The sequence below is a fragment of the Wyeomyia smithii genome, chromosome 2 (genome assembly GCF_029784165.1).
Source record: "Wyeomyia smithii strain HCP4-BCI-WySm-NY-G18 chromosome 2, ASM2978416v1, whole genome shotgun sequence".
Taxonomy (NCBI): Eukaryota; Metazoa; Arthropoda; class Insecta; order Diptera; family Culicidae; genus Wyeomyia; species Wyeomyia smithii.
In genome coordinates this window covers 219,803,955-219,822,520 of record NC_073695.1, presented here as the reverse complement: position 1 = coordinate 219,822,520, position 18,566 = coordinate 219,803,955, and the positions used below count along the sequence as shown (strand labels likewise).

General features: G+C 41.3%; 1 protein-coding gene across 32 annotated transcripts in view; it reads right to left on the bottom strand.

The window, feature by feature from the left end:
• LOC129722556 (protein muscleblind) overlaps positions 1-18,566 on the bottom strand; it is a 745,426-nt gene that overhangs the window by 656,863 nt on the left and 69,997 nt on the right. For 30 of the 32 annotated variants that reach the window (XR_008727624.1, XR_008727621.1, XR_008727622.1 and 27 more), the window contains exon 1: positions 289-1,835. The exons of the other annotated variants lie outside the window; for them this stretch is intronic. The gene's annotated coding sequence lies outside the window, so the exon portion shown is untranslated. Of the gene's footprint in view, positions 1-288; positions 1,836-18,566 lie in introns of those variants that run through there. 32 annotated transcript variants of the gene reach the window in all.

Sequence of the window (18,566 nt, the reverse complement as noted above, 5' to 3'; positions counted from 1 at the left end):
AATAAACATCAGATAAAGTCGATTTACTCCGAAAGCGACGACGTTTGACAACACGGTTTGAAAGTGGTGGTCTGCTTTTCAGTGCACGGAACTAACAAAAAAAACTTTCCTTCTCCGCTCGGAAGTCGCCATTGCTGGCGGCTCGAGTTCAGTTTTCCATGAAACTTTCAGCAACTCTCTTTTTTTCAATGCTGCTGTTGATTTATAAGGATGAGGAGACAGTTGCAAAAAGATAAGTAATAGCGCAGCAAGGTAGTAAATACAACAACAAAAAAAAACTACACCTACATTTTTTTGCGAATTCTGCCGGTTGGCTTCACGACGACAAGCCTGTTGTTGTTGTGTTGTTGGATCCGTGTTGACGAATTTCGTACTTCGACTGTACTTTTTTCTAAGCGATGACCTCTACTGCGCTGCCGTGCCGAATATTTTCGCCATTAAATTTATCGATACAGATGGATACACTCTCTATTTTTTTTTTTCGTAACACACCTTCGCGCTCCGTCACACTTTCTTCGGCTTTTGTGCTATGACTGTGTCGGCGAAGGCCTCTTTAATATATTTACGATTTTCTTGGAAAATTGGTTGGAATAATTTTTCACACACTGATTCTTCTCTGCCGGGAAGGGGAGATTGGATGGGCCGATAGGTTTTCTTCTCTACCGTGTGCCGCCTTCCTTGAACCGGCGCGGTCGTTGGTGAAGGCAGAGTAAACTTTTTTGTTACTTGAATGAATTTTCATGAGATTTTTTTCTTTTCACGAATCACTCTTACACACTAACAACACTTCTCGAACTGTTACGAGAAGCAGGGTACTCTGCTGGCCACATGTACTAATTAGACGCTGTTAAGCTGTGACGACCAACAGAGACTAATTTTTTGCAGTTTGTTATCTGCCGTTAGCAAGGCCCGAAATTTCCACCGATTCTAGCGTTGTGCTGCGAAGCAAACGAACGGTCGAGGAAAATCGTCCACACACAAACGTAGCTGCTGCGATGACAAGAAGGTGGTACTTGTAATGAAGTTGTTTTTCTCCGCTCTAACGTTATTGTTTATGTCACCAGTATCGACGCGAAGCTACACGCTGTCTCGGCAAACGACGGAAGCGGAACCAAAAAAGACGGATTAACAGGAAAACCGTGGGGGCGGGAAACAAATAAAATCGAATCGACTAAGCGGCTTCTTGTTCCGTGGCAAATTTTGCGCAAAAATCACGACAGTCAGTTTCTTTTTTGTCCGGTTAAGATGTAGCGTTTTTTCTGTATTCGCGAGCTTGTATTTTTATTTTTCTAGCCGGCAGGATAGAGTTGGAAACAACGCACAGTTAACTTTTTCGGCTTCGTCACGATAACTTTTTTTTTCGTTCCTGCTATCGTCGCACTACTATTTACTTCCTAGAAACGGTTCAAGAGGCGAAGATTTCCCGGACTTGCTTTATCCTCGGGGCAGAACGCGGCTCGGTGTGTTTTCCACGACACAGCACAGAAACTTTCGACGTTTTTCCGTTCGTTACTCGCTTCGCTGCGAATCTGCTAGGTTTTCTTCCACCGGTTCCGAATCGTAAATATTTACTTTTTTCTTTTTATTATTTGAATGCGGTAAGAGAGATTATATATGTGTAATATTTAGTAGTATATATAATTCACCGGATTTACATTAATAAGCAATAAGCGGCAAAAATTTCTGCGGGGATGCGAAACAGCGCGACCTTCCTTAAACGTTGTCGCTCGTAGACTGACTTGCACGGAAAACTCTAAATTTATAACCGAGCGCAAAAAGTCTTACTAGTCTGTAGCGAAGCTCCAAGCGCACGAGCGCACACACGTCGTCGTCGGGGTCTCCCTTTTGGATATCGGCCACCACGGGGTTGTGTCGTATGATTCACACACCGGAATCTGCTCTGCTCTGGCCGCACTCAAACGTACGCGAATTTTCTCTCCCTTTAGTACGTACTCTCACTCACCAGGACCACACCGACGAGACGACGGCGATGACGACGACGATATCCAGTCGCGCTCGCTGCATCATGGGCCGAAGTGGCCGTTCGTCGTTTGCCAATGTACCGCTGTGTGTGTATTTATGTTCAATCCCGCTCTGCACGGTAACCGCGGGTACGATGTTACGGTGTAATAAAATTTATTCATCTTACCGAAAAACAATGCTCGCGAGATATCAAACGAGCATAGCGCTCTTGTGAGATATCAGTCAGAGAAAAGGGGAAGCAGGCGTTTTTTGAGCATTTTGACTGCCCGTACGCTCTCGCTCTCTGTCGCTCTTTTGTTGAACACAATGAAACCACGTGTGCGTATGGTTGCTATAAAAACACACACGTGTGCTGCGCGTTGTGGATAATGTTCACCATAAAAGGGACCGCCAGTGATGCTTGCTAGCGCGAGAGCTGAGTGTGGACTGTATGCTCGTTATGTTGTGAAAATTTTGCTGTGGATGTTTAGTTTATGTTAGCTAGTTTTTATCGAATTATTTCAAACATGTCAAGTTTCGAACGCGCAAATTTGATTCGTATTGCTTACATAGATATACAGAGTGATTGGTTCCTTGTAGGAAGTATTTCAGGAGTTAATAAAGAGCCACATTTAATTTGAAACAATCTTCTACGCAAATATGCCCTAACGTTAATCTACTTGGAGTTATTCAACTTTTAAATTTTATGAATGCTCTTCCACACAGTGCCTCTAACTTTAAGTGTATACCTCTTGGAGAAACTCTAATGATTTCATTTGTAAACTGAGAAAATTTTCTACTGGGTAACATATCTATTTAAATGCGAAAAATAACATTTTTGAAAACAAATGCTCAAAAGGAGTATTGTTTTTAACATGATTTGATAGTTTTTAACAAAAAAAGTGATTATTATTGTTGTAATTTTAGCTTAAAATAAAACTTTTTCAACCGTTCTAAAGATCGTTCTTTAACATCAACTCTCTATCTGCTTTAATTTTTGAGAAACTGCAGCTTTAATGCATAGGGAAATAGAGAGAGTGATAAATTCAGTATTTTTCATTGCTGAGCTATCCGATTGACAATGTACAAAACGCGAAATTTTTTTTTGTCAGGCTTAAATTCAGACTTCAGGTGATCTTAAAAAAAACTTCGCTAAAAACACCATAATTATTTTTATTTTTTTTCTCTTAAAATAAAAAAGTTATATGGCACATTTCGAAATTTTTAAAGGGACTTTTAGACAAAAGTTTATACAATCAATTCAAAGTCTAAACATATTTTTATTATTATATTATATTCTAATTTATTTATATTTATTATATTTTATTTATTTATTATATTTTATTTTATTATATTTTATTATATTTTATTTTATTTATTTAAAATATTTATTATATTTTATATTTATTATATTCTAATTATTTAATTGTATAGAACCATCACTTGCGAAGAATTGTGTGATTTGAACTGATTAAGTTGAAAATAACCAGAAAATTTCAAAGCGGTAAATATTTTTTAATTCAAGACTATTTGATTAATCCCACAAAAACGGCAATATAAGACACTGTTCAATGGATGAGTTTTTAATTTGTTTAACTTTGGTCAGAATAATGTTACTCTATACAGAGTAAACGCGTCTTCAACCTGCTTGAGTTTACTTCAACTAAGGGTTTTCACAGTGTAATGACTTTGCGAGATGTAACAAGAAGTCTATTCGAGTCCCACGGTGATCGTTTAGCCGGAGACTGATCACTTGCTGGTTCTGCTCAAGCACATTACAAACTGGAGTAGGTTTCGTTCGGTCGATAAGTATCGTGATTAATCTAACGACTACGCAATACATAGCTCCGTTTCCCTTCGTAATGAGTTAACTTCGCGCGCAACTTTGTTCGATTCATCACTTACCACGGTCATCAAAACCTACCTTTCCGTTGCAGTCGTGGAGATGCAGAAGAAAACTCAGGCTCCGACAACAATGTATTTTACAGTTCTTTCCTTACAACATCCTTCCTTACCCCAACGAACGTAAGGACGTGACCGGCGCCGTTATCCATCTATACAAAGCGGTAGCTTCTGAATTGTGGAAGATGGCAAACTAATCCCAAGTAACCATATACGTTGTTCCTTGTGAAACTTCACTAGCTCAGATCGATCACAGAGGAGCAACTACGAAATATTGCGGTTGTCAAGCTCAAGCTCAATAATGTTACTCAGAGTTATGCAAAACACTTTATTATTTAATCCAAATAGAAAATCAGTTCATTTTTCATTTTTTTTCTTTTGATAAAACTAGGCGCAGATAAAATAGGAGCTAGACAGACAAAATGCTTATATTTTAAGATTTAGTTTTCTCTTTTGATTTGAGTTTTTTTTTAATCAAAGTAAAATTAAGTTATTCAATCTTACTCTAGAGAAACATTTCAAAACAGTCCTATCTGCTTTGATCGATTTTTGATCGATCACTTTCATTCAATCACCACAACCTATTGAACACCTTTTATAACACATTATTTGCACCGGTTGATAGCGGAGGGATCCCTTAAACCTTCTGAACATAAACCACGCTTGGGAGAGTTACCAAAGCTTAACCATTACCAAAATGAAAGGACGCCCCAGAAAAACGATGAAAGCTGATAGGACCTTTTGAAATGTTCATCTAGAACTATCTGATCTGAACTGGTGACTAATTTTATAAATGCATCCGTCTTCGAGATATTTCAAAATTAAGTTTGGAAAATTAGAGTTTTTTTTAATGAAGTACAGTAAATCACACTGTTTGACAAAAGCCAAAAAATTGCTGGCCATTCCTAGCAAATTTGGAGCCTCTAGGCATTGTCAAAACGTGTCAACTTACGTCAAAGTGTCGCATAGTAATTGCTCGCCGGGTTCGTCGATTCAACGATATGTTTACTCATTTGAGTCTCTGAAGAATGCTGGTGGCTATCAAAATTCAAAAAATATCTTTCATTTTTTCTTTCCAGTTTTAATTCCGTGAGGTGGGGCCCCCTGTGTTGACCACTGCTTAATCTTTGAAGATTTATTGAAACGTATGATCCATCTAACATATTTCATTCTTCTAAAACGTTAAGATTGGATGAATAATTCAGAAGTTATGGTTACGTTAACTTTCGTGAATATTTAAAAAGTTGCCTCAAACCTCCAACTGGAAAAAAATTAAAAATTATAGCTTTTCAATCATTCTTGTGAATGTTGGTGCCCCTAGTAAACGTAAAAGTGATAAAGACACGCCGAGTTCGTCGTCTCACGTTTGCTTACGGGCGACCAATCGGCAGACTGCACAGCATTGCTGAACATGTCCAGATAGGTTAATAATATTGTCTAGATCTGTCGGTTGCTCTCGATGAAAGCGTTCGTTATTGCCTTGTTCGCTTGCACGTGCATGGTGTGCGGAGAACATCAAGAGAACTGGAACTTGTGTCAATAACTTGGTTAATGGCAATCTAAAATAATGCTATTGTGACTATTGTTAGAAATACCAAAGCATGTTTCGATACCTTAAATCATATTCAAGGAGGTTAATATATTTATTTATCACTCGCCAAAACCTTTATGACAGCTATAACAACTACACAAAAAATGTATAGGGTAATCGCTCCATTATTCATCTCAACAGCTTGGTTTTCTATATTCATCTTATTTCTCTCAATTCTCCAATTTACCGTCAAATTTCTACAAATTTTTGAAAGTAAATCTGTTTGCTTCTCGATTTTTTCAAGTGGCTGAAAGTTTTACGTTGAAAAAATGGTAAAATTTGACGATAAACTGATCAAAAAGGCGTGATGAGATGAATATAGGTACTGAGATGAATATAGGAGCGGTTACCCTAATTGAGTTTTTGCTTGATTTTTAGAGTTATTGAGTTATTTGGAGCTAGCCTAGCATGAGTTTTATCAGTTTAATGTCAAACAATTCCCAATCTGAGAATTTCTGCTTGAGTTGTTTCTCCAGAACCAAATGGTTTCATTTAGTTTTCTGTCAGCTGAGAACAGAAATTTTCTATATTAATCCTCTAGTGCCCAAATTTATTTTCAGACGGACTTCGAAAAAATCATTTTGAAACTTTATGAGCATTTTTCAAGTATTGATTGAAGCTTTTTAGAGGTTCAACTGAAAACCGTCTAAAGGCGGGCACTAGAGGGCAAAAAGATTGTTTTGACGGTAAAGCTACGAACGAAAAACTGATTCTACAGGGTGTCACAGTGAAAGTGATCCACTTTATTTATGCCATAAAATTAAAACAGAAAATTATTTCTTCTCTGGTCCTTTTTTATTATCATGGTAGAGTAGTAAAGTTAAGATAGAATCAGTTCAATTCAAATCTAGGACCCGAATGACAAATGTTGAAAGGTCCTTTGCATTTGAATACGGCCCGCGAACGCTTCCAAAAATTACCACAAGCCGCACGCACGACTTCGATAGACATTTCATCCCGATTTTGACCAACCGGTCTAAGAACCGTGTTCAAAGTCATGCGTTTTACTTCACCCAGCCTCGAATTTCAAATCGGAAAATAATAGAGGGAGTGATAAAAATTCGTTGCACTACTTCTGAACAATCAATACCTTATGCGCTGGCACTGAATCATGCTAAAAGCCAGGCCCGGATTTGAGGGGGGGGGGCAAAGGGGCCAAATGCCCTGGGCCTCCCGATTAAAGGGCCCCCTAGTCCTAGGGCGACCTTTTTTTTTTTGCTCGTCACCTTCCAGAACGTTACCTCTAAATGTTTAAAGAAAAGAGGGCCTCACAAACAAATTTGCCCCGACCGCCTCCAACTTTAAAAATTTTTTATCTGAAAATATTATGCTGTGAGCAACATCTCGTCTTCAGTAGCAGTCAAGATCTGAAAACCCAGTCGGCAATATTTCTGCGAGATGATCCGTGAATTCACAGTGCTGGGACTCATGTTCATTTCACGAGTCATTTTTCTTACTGATCGGGCTGGTTTTTACCGGATACGTTCTTTAACCGAATCGATCACCGATGAAGTCGACACACTCCGTTTTTTGTCTGGGGACAACCATGCCAGTTTCCTTGAATCATTTCACGATTTTGTACACGGATTATCTGTTTATGTTGGGTTCTAAAATTTTACATGGTATTTCGATTTGTATGTATCATGGGAAAGAGTGTAATTTTCTGAACAAAACGTGATTTTAAAAAATGTTTACCATCATCCTTCGGTTTTTAATGAAGGATGAAAAACTACTCGAAATGCCTAAATGTCCATATACCGTACATTTTCAAATGATATATAAAAACTGGTATAGCTTTAGGGCCCAATTCAGATGTGACAGCTTCCTTCTGATCTGTATATTGCTATTTCCAACAAGACACTAAATATTGATTTGTTCTCTACTTGAATCCATTGTTATTTTCTTCTGAAAATTGCTTTTATCATTTACAAGTGAACCACAAACATGTGTCGCAATCAAAACAAACACAGTTGATTAACAGGGTAGGCCTCCAGAAGCGAAAAGAGGCACACAAATGTGTGTAACACTTTCACGGTGATACCCTGTACATAGTGTTAATGTCTACATTATTGTTAATGATACTCAGTGAAATGTAAACACACAAATCTGACACAAATTTATTTAAACTTAGATCTAATTAAAAAAACAATAAATAAAGAAAATTTAAAACTTGTTGCAACATTTTGGCATAATTATGGCAATACATGGATTTAAATAAAAACTGCTACTTGCACAATTATGTGGGATCGAGGGAGTAAGGGGGTTAGAAAAAACAGTAATTCTACTAAAACCGCTCATGTTGTAGTATATTAAACGCGCTTTGAGAGTAAAATGAGTCAGAAGCGATGCACACTGGGAAAAAACGGACCCAAATTCCCCCTAAATTAATGCTGCTGAGCTGGCAACCTGATATATAGCATTTCTTATGTATAATTGGTCAAAAAATCGATTGGTGATATTGGTGATCGCAGGGCACGGAAAAAGGCCTATATTCTCAAAAATACGCAAAAATAGGGTGAAAAGGGGCAAAATAGACCATTTTCCGTGTCCTGCACAAAATGAAACCATCACCAATCGAATCATTGACCAATTTCACATAATAAATGCTATATTTCAGGTTGTTAGTCCAGCGGCGATTATTTTGTGGAAATGTGGGTTCTGGTTTTCCACTGAAAAATCGTCGCTAGATTGACAACCTGAAATGTAGCATTTCTTATGTAAAATTGAGCACGGAAAATGGTCTATTTTGCCCCTTTTCACCCTGTTTTTGCGTAATTTTGGGAATATATGCTTTTTCCCGTGCCCTGCACAAGATGAAACTATCACCAATCGATTTTTTGACCAATTTTACATAAGGAATGCTATATTTCAGGTTGCCAGCTCAGCGGCATTAATTTAGTGGGAATTTGGGTCCGTTTTTTTCCAGTGTGCGAAGTGTGCAATGTCACGACCGCAAGGTTGAAGTAGAACTACATTAGGCTGTTTGCTACAGTACTTGCATTATTGCTTTCAAGAATGATCACAAGGGATAGGTTCGAAGCGAACTTCTCTTTTTAAGCAATCCTTTTAATGATAACACTGGTCAGCACAGGTGTGGCCCTAAAGCTCTAACCGGAAACTGAAAAAATTAAAGATTATAGCTTTTAAACTATTCCTAAAAATTTTCACTAACATTTCTCAGAGTCTTAAATGAGTCTTCTCGTAAACGTAATGATTAAGCGATGAACGCATACGAAAAATTACTATGCGACACTTCATCGTAAGTTGACGCATTTCTACCCTGGCTAGAGAACAGGAATGTCTCAAAAGCTATAATCTTTCTAGGGTAGCTATTTTGAGCTCAAGGGTAGATTTTTAATCGCTTTTGTCAACCAGTGTATAATTTTTTTATTTGGTTGATTACGATGGACTATCTTGTATCAATATGTTGAGGTCAATAATTCGCATCATCCCGAATCCAGATAAGATTCAAAATGGCATCTGGAGTCGAATTCCAGCTTCTGGCTTCCATCCCAGATACAGAGATACTCATTGGCGTTTTTGGCTATTTTAGGCCATTTTAAGCTAATTTTCAGAAACCGAAAATCATCTGGGATTTTTCAATGGCTTCTTTTTTAGACACCGGAAGTCACCATATGAAATTACAAAAAGCGTCTGGAGTTGATATCAAGCTTCTTGATCTTTTCCCGAATTTGGAAATACTCATGGGAGGGGACTTAACCAATTTATGCTGTTTTTAGGTCATTTTAGGCTATTTTCCAGACGCCGGTAGTCACCATCTTGAATATTCAAATGACTTCAATGACCATATTGGGTAGCATTTGGATTTTTTCTGAAATCGGAAGGCGCCATCTTGTAGTTGAAAATGATATCTTCAGTTGAGTCAATTACAGAAATACCCGTGTGAGTGGTATTCAGATTTTGATTTGATTTGATTTTATTAGAGAGCCTTTAACCTGAGGGGTCATTCAGCTCTTAAAAGATAAAGTATAATATTAAATTTTATATCATTTTCTTGATGTTTGCTGATTGCACAAATATGAGTATTTTGTTTTCCCTGTCTTCTTCATAGCGTAAAATTTCGCAGGTATTAAATTCTAAGTCTACTTCTCTTCTGATATTTTCAAATTCTTGGCATTCAACGAGGATGTGTTCTACCGACAATTGTATACCGCAATACTGGCACATGTTTTGTTCCTGCTTGTCTATCAGCCATCCATGAGTCAGGCGGGTATGCCCAATCCTCAATCGGGTTAATATCCTCTGCTCTTCTCTGTTCTTCCTGTGGTATTCAGACATTTTAGAGTGTTTTCCGGAAAGCGGGAGTCACCATATTGATTTTGGGCAGAGTAGGCAGTGTGACTTTGCACTCGTATCCAAGTGAGTTTTAAAACTTGCTTGCACATTTATTTTCGGTTTGCACGTAAACCCTACTAACAGTGCATTACACTTGAGTTGGATTTGAGTTTGAATCCTGCACAACAAGAATTGCATAAAAATCGAATTGCGATGAAATTTGCGCCGCGTCTGCTGCAACAGTTTGTTGCATTGTTCTTTGAAAGCATAAATTCGATCCAAAAACAAAATTCGATCCAAAAACAAATTCAAAAAAAAAAAAACATCATCGCCTGCATCGTTGTATACATCGTGCACTGCATGCATTGAACGCATTTAAACTCAATCGATCAGAGTGTGCGGTGCAAAAAAACTCAAACTATCGAGAGGAAACAGATTCAAGTTGGGTTCAAATCTGAAAAAGTGTTACTCAGTTCAACTTTGCACGAGTTCATGCCATTACTGTTTTTGGGCGTTATCTGGTCATTTTAAGGAGTATTCTGAAAATCGGGAGCCGCCACTGTGGATTTCAGAATAGCATCTGAAACCATTTTGTTGCCTCAAGATATCACCTCATTTCCGAAAATACCCTCATTGGATGGTATTTGACCTTGTTTTCTATGATTAAAGTCGAAAATTGCTTACAAAGCAAGACCTTTTTTTTTAATAATAAAATCACAAGCGTCATGAAACTACGATTTTTCGCATTTTGATGATCGTGTAATCAAATTTCCAATCGATTGCTGCAAAAACGAAGAAAATCCGTCGAAAATGAACCGAGTTATAAGCACTTGAAATTGGGTAGATTCCAATTTTGTACTTTCATTTTACGCCCTCCCCCAGAAGCGACCGAAAGACGAAGAATGAAAGTTTACCAGGAAAATTTGTTTAATATGATGCAACGAACCTAAATTTTTGCCCTGAAACGTAAGACTTGAAAGGTTTTTAAATCTCATATTTTGCAGTATTTGTGTTTATATTCAAAGTGCCAGAGTATATTCAAAGTGTCAGAGTAAGAACGTAAATGATGCGAAAACGAATCTCATAGTAGATCACGGGATAAGATAATCACGTCATTAATAGTGAAGAAAATTGATATAAATATTTTTTTCTAAAATGCCGTGCATCGCATATTGACTCAAAATTTGAACAAAAAAAAGTTGTGCACAAGGTGCCTGAATTAAAAACAGCGTTGTGAAGACGTTGGTTCATGGCCATGTACTTGGGTGTACTAGGTCATGGCCTCGGTTTTTTGGGGTATGTGAAAGAATTAAACATATTCACAGATAACTTCCAGCAATTATTGACTGTCTTGAAAGTCTATTTTTGGTTATCTTCGAAGTCGTTAATGAGAGCTAATGATATCAAGGAAGTTGAATTTTAATGAGTAAACATAGTTTATCGTCGTTGGGAATTACTCATCAGGCAGCAAGTTTTAATTATTATTAAAAAAAAATAAATTAGGTATTTCAAAAAAAACTTTTTTTTCATAAATGACAAATTGAATAAAGAATTCATCCAAGATACGTGGCAAGTGTTATCATATCACGAATTTATTACAGCGGATTTTGCAATGCTCACAGTAGAGATCCACGGTATCACAACAGCGACGTTCAAGTCACGAAACCCATTTTTTCTCGATCATTTCCAAACACTTTTTTTCCGTAAATCCCCAAGCTCGCGGGAATAATAATCCGCTCTAAACCAAAGTTTATATATCTGCATGTTCTACCTAATTTCACCATTGAAACAACCCCTGCTCCAAGGCTTTATCTTTCTCCAACGGTTGCCTGTTCGATAATCTTCCCATAAACATGCTAAATTCCGGCGATTACGCGACCAAATTTTCAGACTTTTCCCGATTTGTTTTCCCGCCGCCGCTGCTAGTCCCGAGTCGCATCATATTGATACTTATGGCGGTGGTGTCACAGGATCCGGCGAAATTTTACCGCACTCATCGGGCTCTTCTACTTTCAAGAGCGCTGCTTGGAGCATTTCTACCACAGCGCGCAAATTCAAATTAGAAAGTGAAACCCGTCGAGCTCCTCGTCTGTGTTCGCATGCTTGCAAAGAAGCATCGTGAAGCACAAAATAACATTTCCCCCCTTCTCGCGAGGACGAAATAAAACAAAATCCTAAACTCACCGCCAGGGTGCGTTCCTACCTATCCTTGGCACTGCTATCATCTGTTTTCATCATTTCCTGACACCTGACATACCTTTATTAGCGCTTAAGCTGCCGCCGGTCCTATTTCTCACCTTTGGTTTTTTTCTTCGTCGATGTACAATCACAACTCGCACATCTTTGATAGTCCAATCTACCGAAAGCATTGTCGCTAAAATCACTTTTCTTGCCGTGCGGCGCACGTTGATGGGTGGCAGCGGGCAGCAGCGGCGGCACAGCAGTAATCAACCGGGAAGGGAGGGCTGGAACGGCTGCGGAGAATTCAAATTTTCCAGCACCAGTACCGGAGACATCTGCATGTACGTCTCAATAAACTCGTCGCTTTATGCCGGCAGTTGCCGAATCGGCCCATATACAATCAAGAAATTGCTGGTTTCGGATGGAAAAAAGAAGAACCTCCCGACCGATGAGCGCATATGGAACCTGTGACAAAATGCTTGGATCGTGTTGGCAATAGAAAAAGTTTAACCACGGGTTCGGATGTTGTGGTACAGAAAGTTGACCAGATGGGTGAAAGTGTTGCCATCTTTTCACGTGTGGTGTTGCGTTATGGTTGTTATTTAACAGGTATTTTTTCCATCAAATTACTCTCGCTTGGGAGGATTTCGGTAATTGGTTCCACATAAGACACTGCTGGCAACTCTGCTAGCGCTGGTTCGGCCAATAACCGGCAGCGGAACGCATCGGAATTGACAACAGCAGCATGATTAGACAGACAGTGCCGGTTCCAATCGTTGCGGTTGTCACCGAAGGAAGCACGCTCGGAAAAACTCTCCGGAACCGAATCTCCAGCAAAGGGGAAGGAGAAGAAAAGAAAAGAACTCGGCATTTGTTGATGCGATGGCAACGGCGACTCTGACGCGGACGACAGAGCGAAAGAGAGCATGTCCTTGAACAGAAGAAAATGAACCCGAAAACCGATTTATCCATTGCAAACAGAGCTGAGAAGCCGTGGAACAGAAGAACGGCAGGCAGGCAGCGTGCTTCGAGACCAGGAGAGACAGACAGTATGTATAGGAAAAGCAGATTCCAACGATCTGACGACAGAAGATTCGATAACACGGCGAGCAGCGGCGGGGAGGAAGCGCTTCTCGGGAAATCATTATCAGTTGGGCAGCGGTGATGGGAGGTTTTTCCTGGGGTTTGAGTTAGATCGGTTTTTTTGTGCGCTCGCTTCAAATCGAGACGGAAGCTCGAAGCCAGCGCTGATGATGAGCTATGATGATAATCACAATAAGTGGCTGGCATGGCAAAGGACGACTTATCGGTGGGGATTATACAGGAATAGGAACTCATTGTTTTCAATTCATACCTAAACAAATTCCGAACACGATTTGGGGTCACCATTAGTTTATCTACGGAAAAAGTTAAAAGGATCATTTTATGGTTGAAATATATTCCATTCTGAGGAAGACTGATTTGTAATCTAATAGGTATTTTAGCACGAATATATTTTCAGCCGGTACGATGTTATCACCACTGTAGGATCTGTGTCGATCCAATCCGGCTGACACAGGTAGGGTATCGCGAAAGTAACGCGAAACTTTAGCCGAAAGCAGTGCACAGATACATCCGAACCACTTGAGATTACTTAAGACGAAAAAAAAACAAGAATAATACAGAGAATAATGGAAGATAGGCAAACGAATAATTGAACATTCCAAAGAAAATTTACTTTCCAACACGAAATCAGTTGTTTATGGCACATTTTGTGCACGCGAGAAACCCCTGCTTAGCTCGAGAAAGTACTGCACAGGACATTCTTCTACTGCATAGGTACTAGAATGGTTCAAATAACCGTTGTAGTCGAATCACTTTCATGCAACGATTTATTTTTCATGTGAATGGCACAATTTATTTGAACCATCCTACGCAGGTCACAGCCAGCAAATGGAAATACACTTCAGCAAGACGTGAAAGCACTTCTGCCAGCTAGCAGCCAGGCAGAGATTGTCGGAAAATGTGTCTGACAATGCGTTTCTATTCGATTTCAGTTCGATAGCAATAATTGAAAAATTCAAAGATAAATCGGTTTCCCCTCGGGCGTTAACAGTCGATTGATGAAAGATCCTTGTGCATCCTGTGCTAGATTGCAGATAATGGTGATACGATTGAGTACAGCTATTAGCGCCTACAGTACAGCAAACAGCGAATAGATATTTAATATATGTGGTACAATGCTTGTGTAAAAAATGTGGTACAAATGAAGCTCATTTTGGTGTTAATATTGACATCAACTTTTTAGCATTCTAACCTGTTTATATTACTTATTATTTGATTTTTCAATAGCATTCAAAAATTGAACATTTCAATCTTGAATGGCGAATCCATTTATCTATTTCTGACTGCCATTTTCTCGAATGGCAGGCTGTTTTATATTTTTTAATGTTCAGATTGAGCTATACAAAATCCGTTATCCACCGATTTGTATGCCTGGTACACTTCATGATTCATGTGTCTTCATGACCTTAAAGGGCCACCGATAGAATCAGTGTTCTATGGAGTTCAAGTTTTTTACGGGTTTGCTGGCTGCGGGATCTTAGCTGGGTATGCAAATCGTATAAGGCCCTATTAACGACTGCTAGCCAACTTTTTGCCTCACGGTAACATTCGACTACATTTGACTACGCTCTCTACCAGCCCTCATGTTCTTCGTTTTAGCAGAGTCTATGACAAGACCTATTTTTGCAGCTTCCCTCTTGAGAGATCCAAAAGTCTCTTCCACCGCTTTACGGTGGGTATTGTGATGTCGATATTTTCCGCAAAACCGGGCCACGTGAGACTTCGTAGTGATTGTGTCACTTCTTTGCACCCCAGCTTTCCTTATAGCACCTTCCTTGCGAGGTTGAACAGTAAGTTTGAACAGTAAGTTAACTCCGCCTGTGACGGTTCTCTTTAGTTTAGTGTAGCCTGTACGAATAGACTTAAATTATTGAGAACTGGCGCAGAGGGTCCAAAGCCCCTGGAAAGGAGGATGGTTGTAACAGCTCTCAACCATGGCTGTTACGTAAAATAATGGTTAAACCCCTAAGCTAAGGTGTGACGCGACCCGTGCCGAGAGATGAATGGTGGGGGGGGGGGTCTAATAAATTCCTAGCCGCTAACGGAGCCTGTGGAATACCTGGCGCCCTTCCACAGTAACCTAGCCTTCTGCGTTAGGCTATCGTGACACGCAGATGACCCCTTCTTTCGTGACAAACTCGTGGGACTAAAAACTGGAGTTTAACAAATTTTCAAAAAAGGGCCCCGGCAACCTCAACCTGTCGGAACAAATGGAGCCAACACACTCCATGGCGTGCAGCCCCACAAGGCTGCACGCTACAGGCAGAACCGAGGAGATGGAACTGTAGATGGATTTCAACCTCGACAGCGAACCGCTGGACGGAGGACCTTTAGTTTCATCGCTAATCCTCGGTTCGCCAAGCGGGAAAGAAGAGAGCCCGACGGACAGTCTTCCCGATCCGGAGACACAGCCGATTGACAAGAGGAAACCTAAGTCACCTCGTGCTGATGTCAAACGGCTCTCCCAATCGCAACGGCGGCGTCTTAAAAGACTGCTAAGCCTGGGTCACTCACGCGAGGAGGCCATAGGCATAGTTCGTCAACCAGTCGACCAAGCTGACCGCTCAGGTCAGGTCGCAACCAAGCGACAGCGGTCGACTGAGACAGCGTCGCCAAACACAAGCGCTAAGGGCCCGAGCAGCAAAAAGCCCCGGGACTTGGCTTGCGCGGAGCCCCCTGCACCGCGACAAACGTCAGGGGTAACATATAGGGAGATGCTGAAGGCCACGAGCCTGTCTATCACAACGATAGACTATCCAGCCTCCCTACTTACCCCTGAACAGTTAAAAACTGTTCGAGATGCCATTCTGGACTGCATTGCGGACCAGGAGTCACCGGCCATCAGGCCCAAGTTTAGGAGCTGCCGCCTAAAAAACGGTACCCTACAACTTGACTGTGCCGACAACGACACAGTTAGATGGCTGGAGACCACGGCGTCTTCTCTCATACCGTGGGAGGGGGCACACCTTAGTGTCTTTCGCACGAAGGACCTGCCGAAGGTCCTAAAATTTGTAGGGTACTTCCAGGACAGTGTGGACACCACAAATGAGAGAATTCTCCGTCTTCTCCAAAATCAGAACGACGGTTTCTCCACACGTGCATGGCGAGTATGTCATCGCAACGTTACTGGAAAGACTGTCGAATTGATGGTGGAGCTGGACCAACAGTCTGCTAACCTCATAGCGGCACAGAGCTTCCTGTTGAACTACAAGTACGACAAAGCACGCATGCGGCAGGTTGGCAGAAAGTCCTCAAACACAGGCGCGAAAGGTTCTGGTGCGAAGGCAGGAACGGTACGTTCGGAGACTCCCTCAGGGAGTGTACCGCTACCACCTGCTCGACGCACTCCCGCGATAGCGAAGAAGGTTCCGCCGAAAAATCGAAAGAGGAGTAAGCGTGAGCATCTGAACAGTCGCGACCCTCAGAGCCAAATTCCGCCGCCTAAACGTGAGAGTAGCACTTCTGTCGCCTACTGTCTGCTGCAACAGGAGCCTGTTGCTGAGGGTATGCAGACTACCCATCCCAGCGTCACCGCTGATGGCAACCGTCCGCCAATCGGATCTCAACTAGATCCGACGAAGGACGCGCTGCCAACAAAATGAGCAGCATACGCTGCGTTCAGGTGAACCTCCATCACGCAAAGGGCGCCTCTGGTGTTCTTTGCCGGAGTTTCACCAAGGATCAGCTATCCGTGGCGCTGATCCAGGAACCATGGGTCCACGACACCAGGATCCTTGGCTTAGCCAACACAAACAGTAAGTTGGTCTATTGTAATCAACAGTCAAATCCCAGGACTGCAATTCTGCTGAACAGAAACATTAAATTTGTTCCCATTACAGAGTTCATCCAACGGGATTTGGTTGCCATTGCGGTAGAAGTCCCGACAACCAACGGCACTCAAGAAGTGGTTGTTGTCTCCGCTTACTTCCCGGGGGACGAGGACGATATACCGCCAACCGAAGTCGCAGCACTTGTGCGATACTGCCGAAGCATCAACAAGCCACTCATCGTCGGCTGCGATGCCAACGCGCATCACACAGTCTGGGGCAGCTCGGATATCAACACTCGAGGTGAGTACCTACTTGAATACCTTACTTCTAACAATGTTAATGTATGCAATGTGGGAAACGAGCCAACTTTCAGTAATGCTATTAGACAAGAGGTCCTAGATCTCACTCTATGTAGCGCCTCGATAACGGAGAAAGTCAAGAACTGGCATGTCTCTGATGAACCCAGTTTATCAGACCATAGACACATCAGATTTGACGTCGAGGCTACTCCTCTGAGAAGAGAACATTTCAGGAATCCTAAGAAAACCAACTGGAGCTCTTTTAAGGAACATTTGGTCAATTCGAGAACATCCTGCCACCAAAATATTCGAACTCCAGGTGAACTGGACATCGCAGCAAGTGACCTACAGCACAGGATCACGGAAGCTTTTATGTCAAACTGTCCGTTAACAAATCGAACAGTCTGCCGTGATGTGCCCTGGTGGAATGAAACTCTCAGCAACCTTCGTCGGGAAGCTAGACGCTTGTTCAACAGGGCTAAAATCACGTCCAACTGGGAAGCCTATAGAGCATCCCTTACAAAATACAACGCTGAGCTACGCAAAGCCAAAAGGAGGTCTAGAATTCGATTCTGTGAAGACATTCAGACTCTACCTGAGGCAACGCGACTGCAAAAAGCGATGTCCAAAGATCACACGAATGGTCTTGGGCAGTTGAAAAAGGAAGATGGTAGTCTGACTGTCACCACCAAGGAAACGCTGGATGTGCTTATGAACATTCACTTTCCTGGATCGACAGCAATCTCCGGTTCGAACGTCGAAGAGTTACAGAGCCTCGAATCCAGACGCATAACGTCACGTGACTCCGCAGCGCTCGCTCGTAGAATCTTCACGGAGACTTCTATCAACTGGGCACTAAGCTCTTTTGAGCCTATGAAGTCACCAGGACCGGATGGCATTCTACCAATCTTTCTACAAAAATCGGACGGAGTCGTTATGTCCGAACTCATCAGCCTCTTTCGAGCCAGCTTTACTATGGGACATATCCCGGTCAACTGGCGGAACGTTAAGGTGGTGTTTGTACCAAAGCCGGGCAAAAAAGACAAAACATTGCCCAAAGCTTTCAGACCTATAAGTCTGACGTCAACTCTTCTCAAGTTGATGGAGCAAATTACGGACAACTACATCCGCAGTGAGTTCCTGAAGGAGTTACCCTTACACAAGCATCAATATGCTTATCAACAGGGTAAATCTACTGAAACCGCTTTGCATTGCCTAGTGACGAAGATCGAGAAGTCCTTGAAATATAAAGAGACAGCGGTCTGCGCTTTTCTTGATATTGAGGGAGCTTTCGAAAACACGTCCTTTGCATCAATTTACACGGCTCTACAAAATAAAAGAGTCGATGATACTACAATGAGCTGGATCCAAGCAATGCTTTTGAGCAGGAAGATCACAGCTGCATTGGGGGATACGTCTGTCACAGTAGGGGCAGTGAAAGGGTGTCCTCAAGGAGGAGTT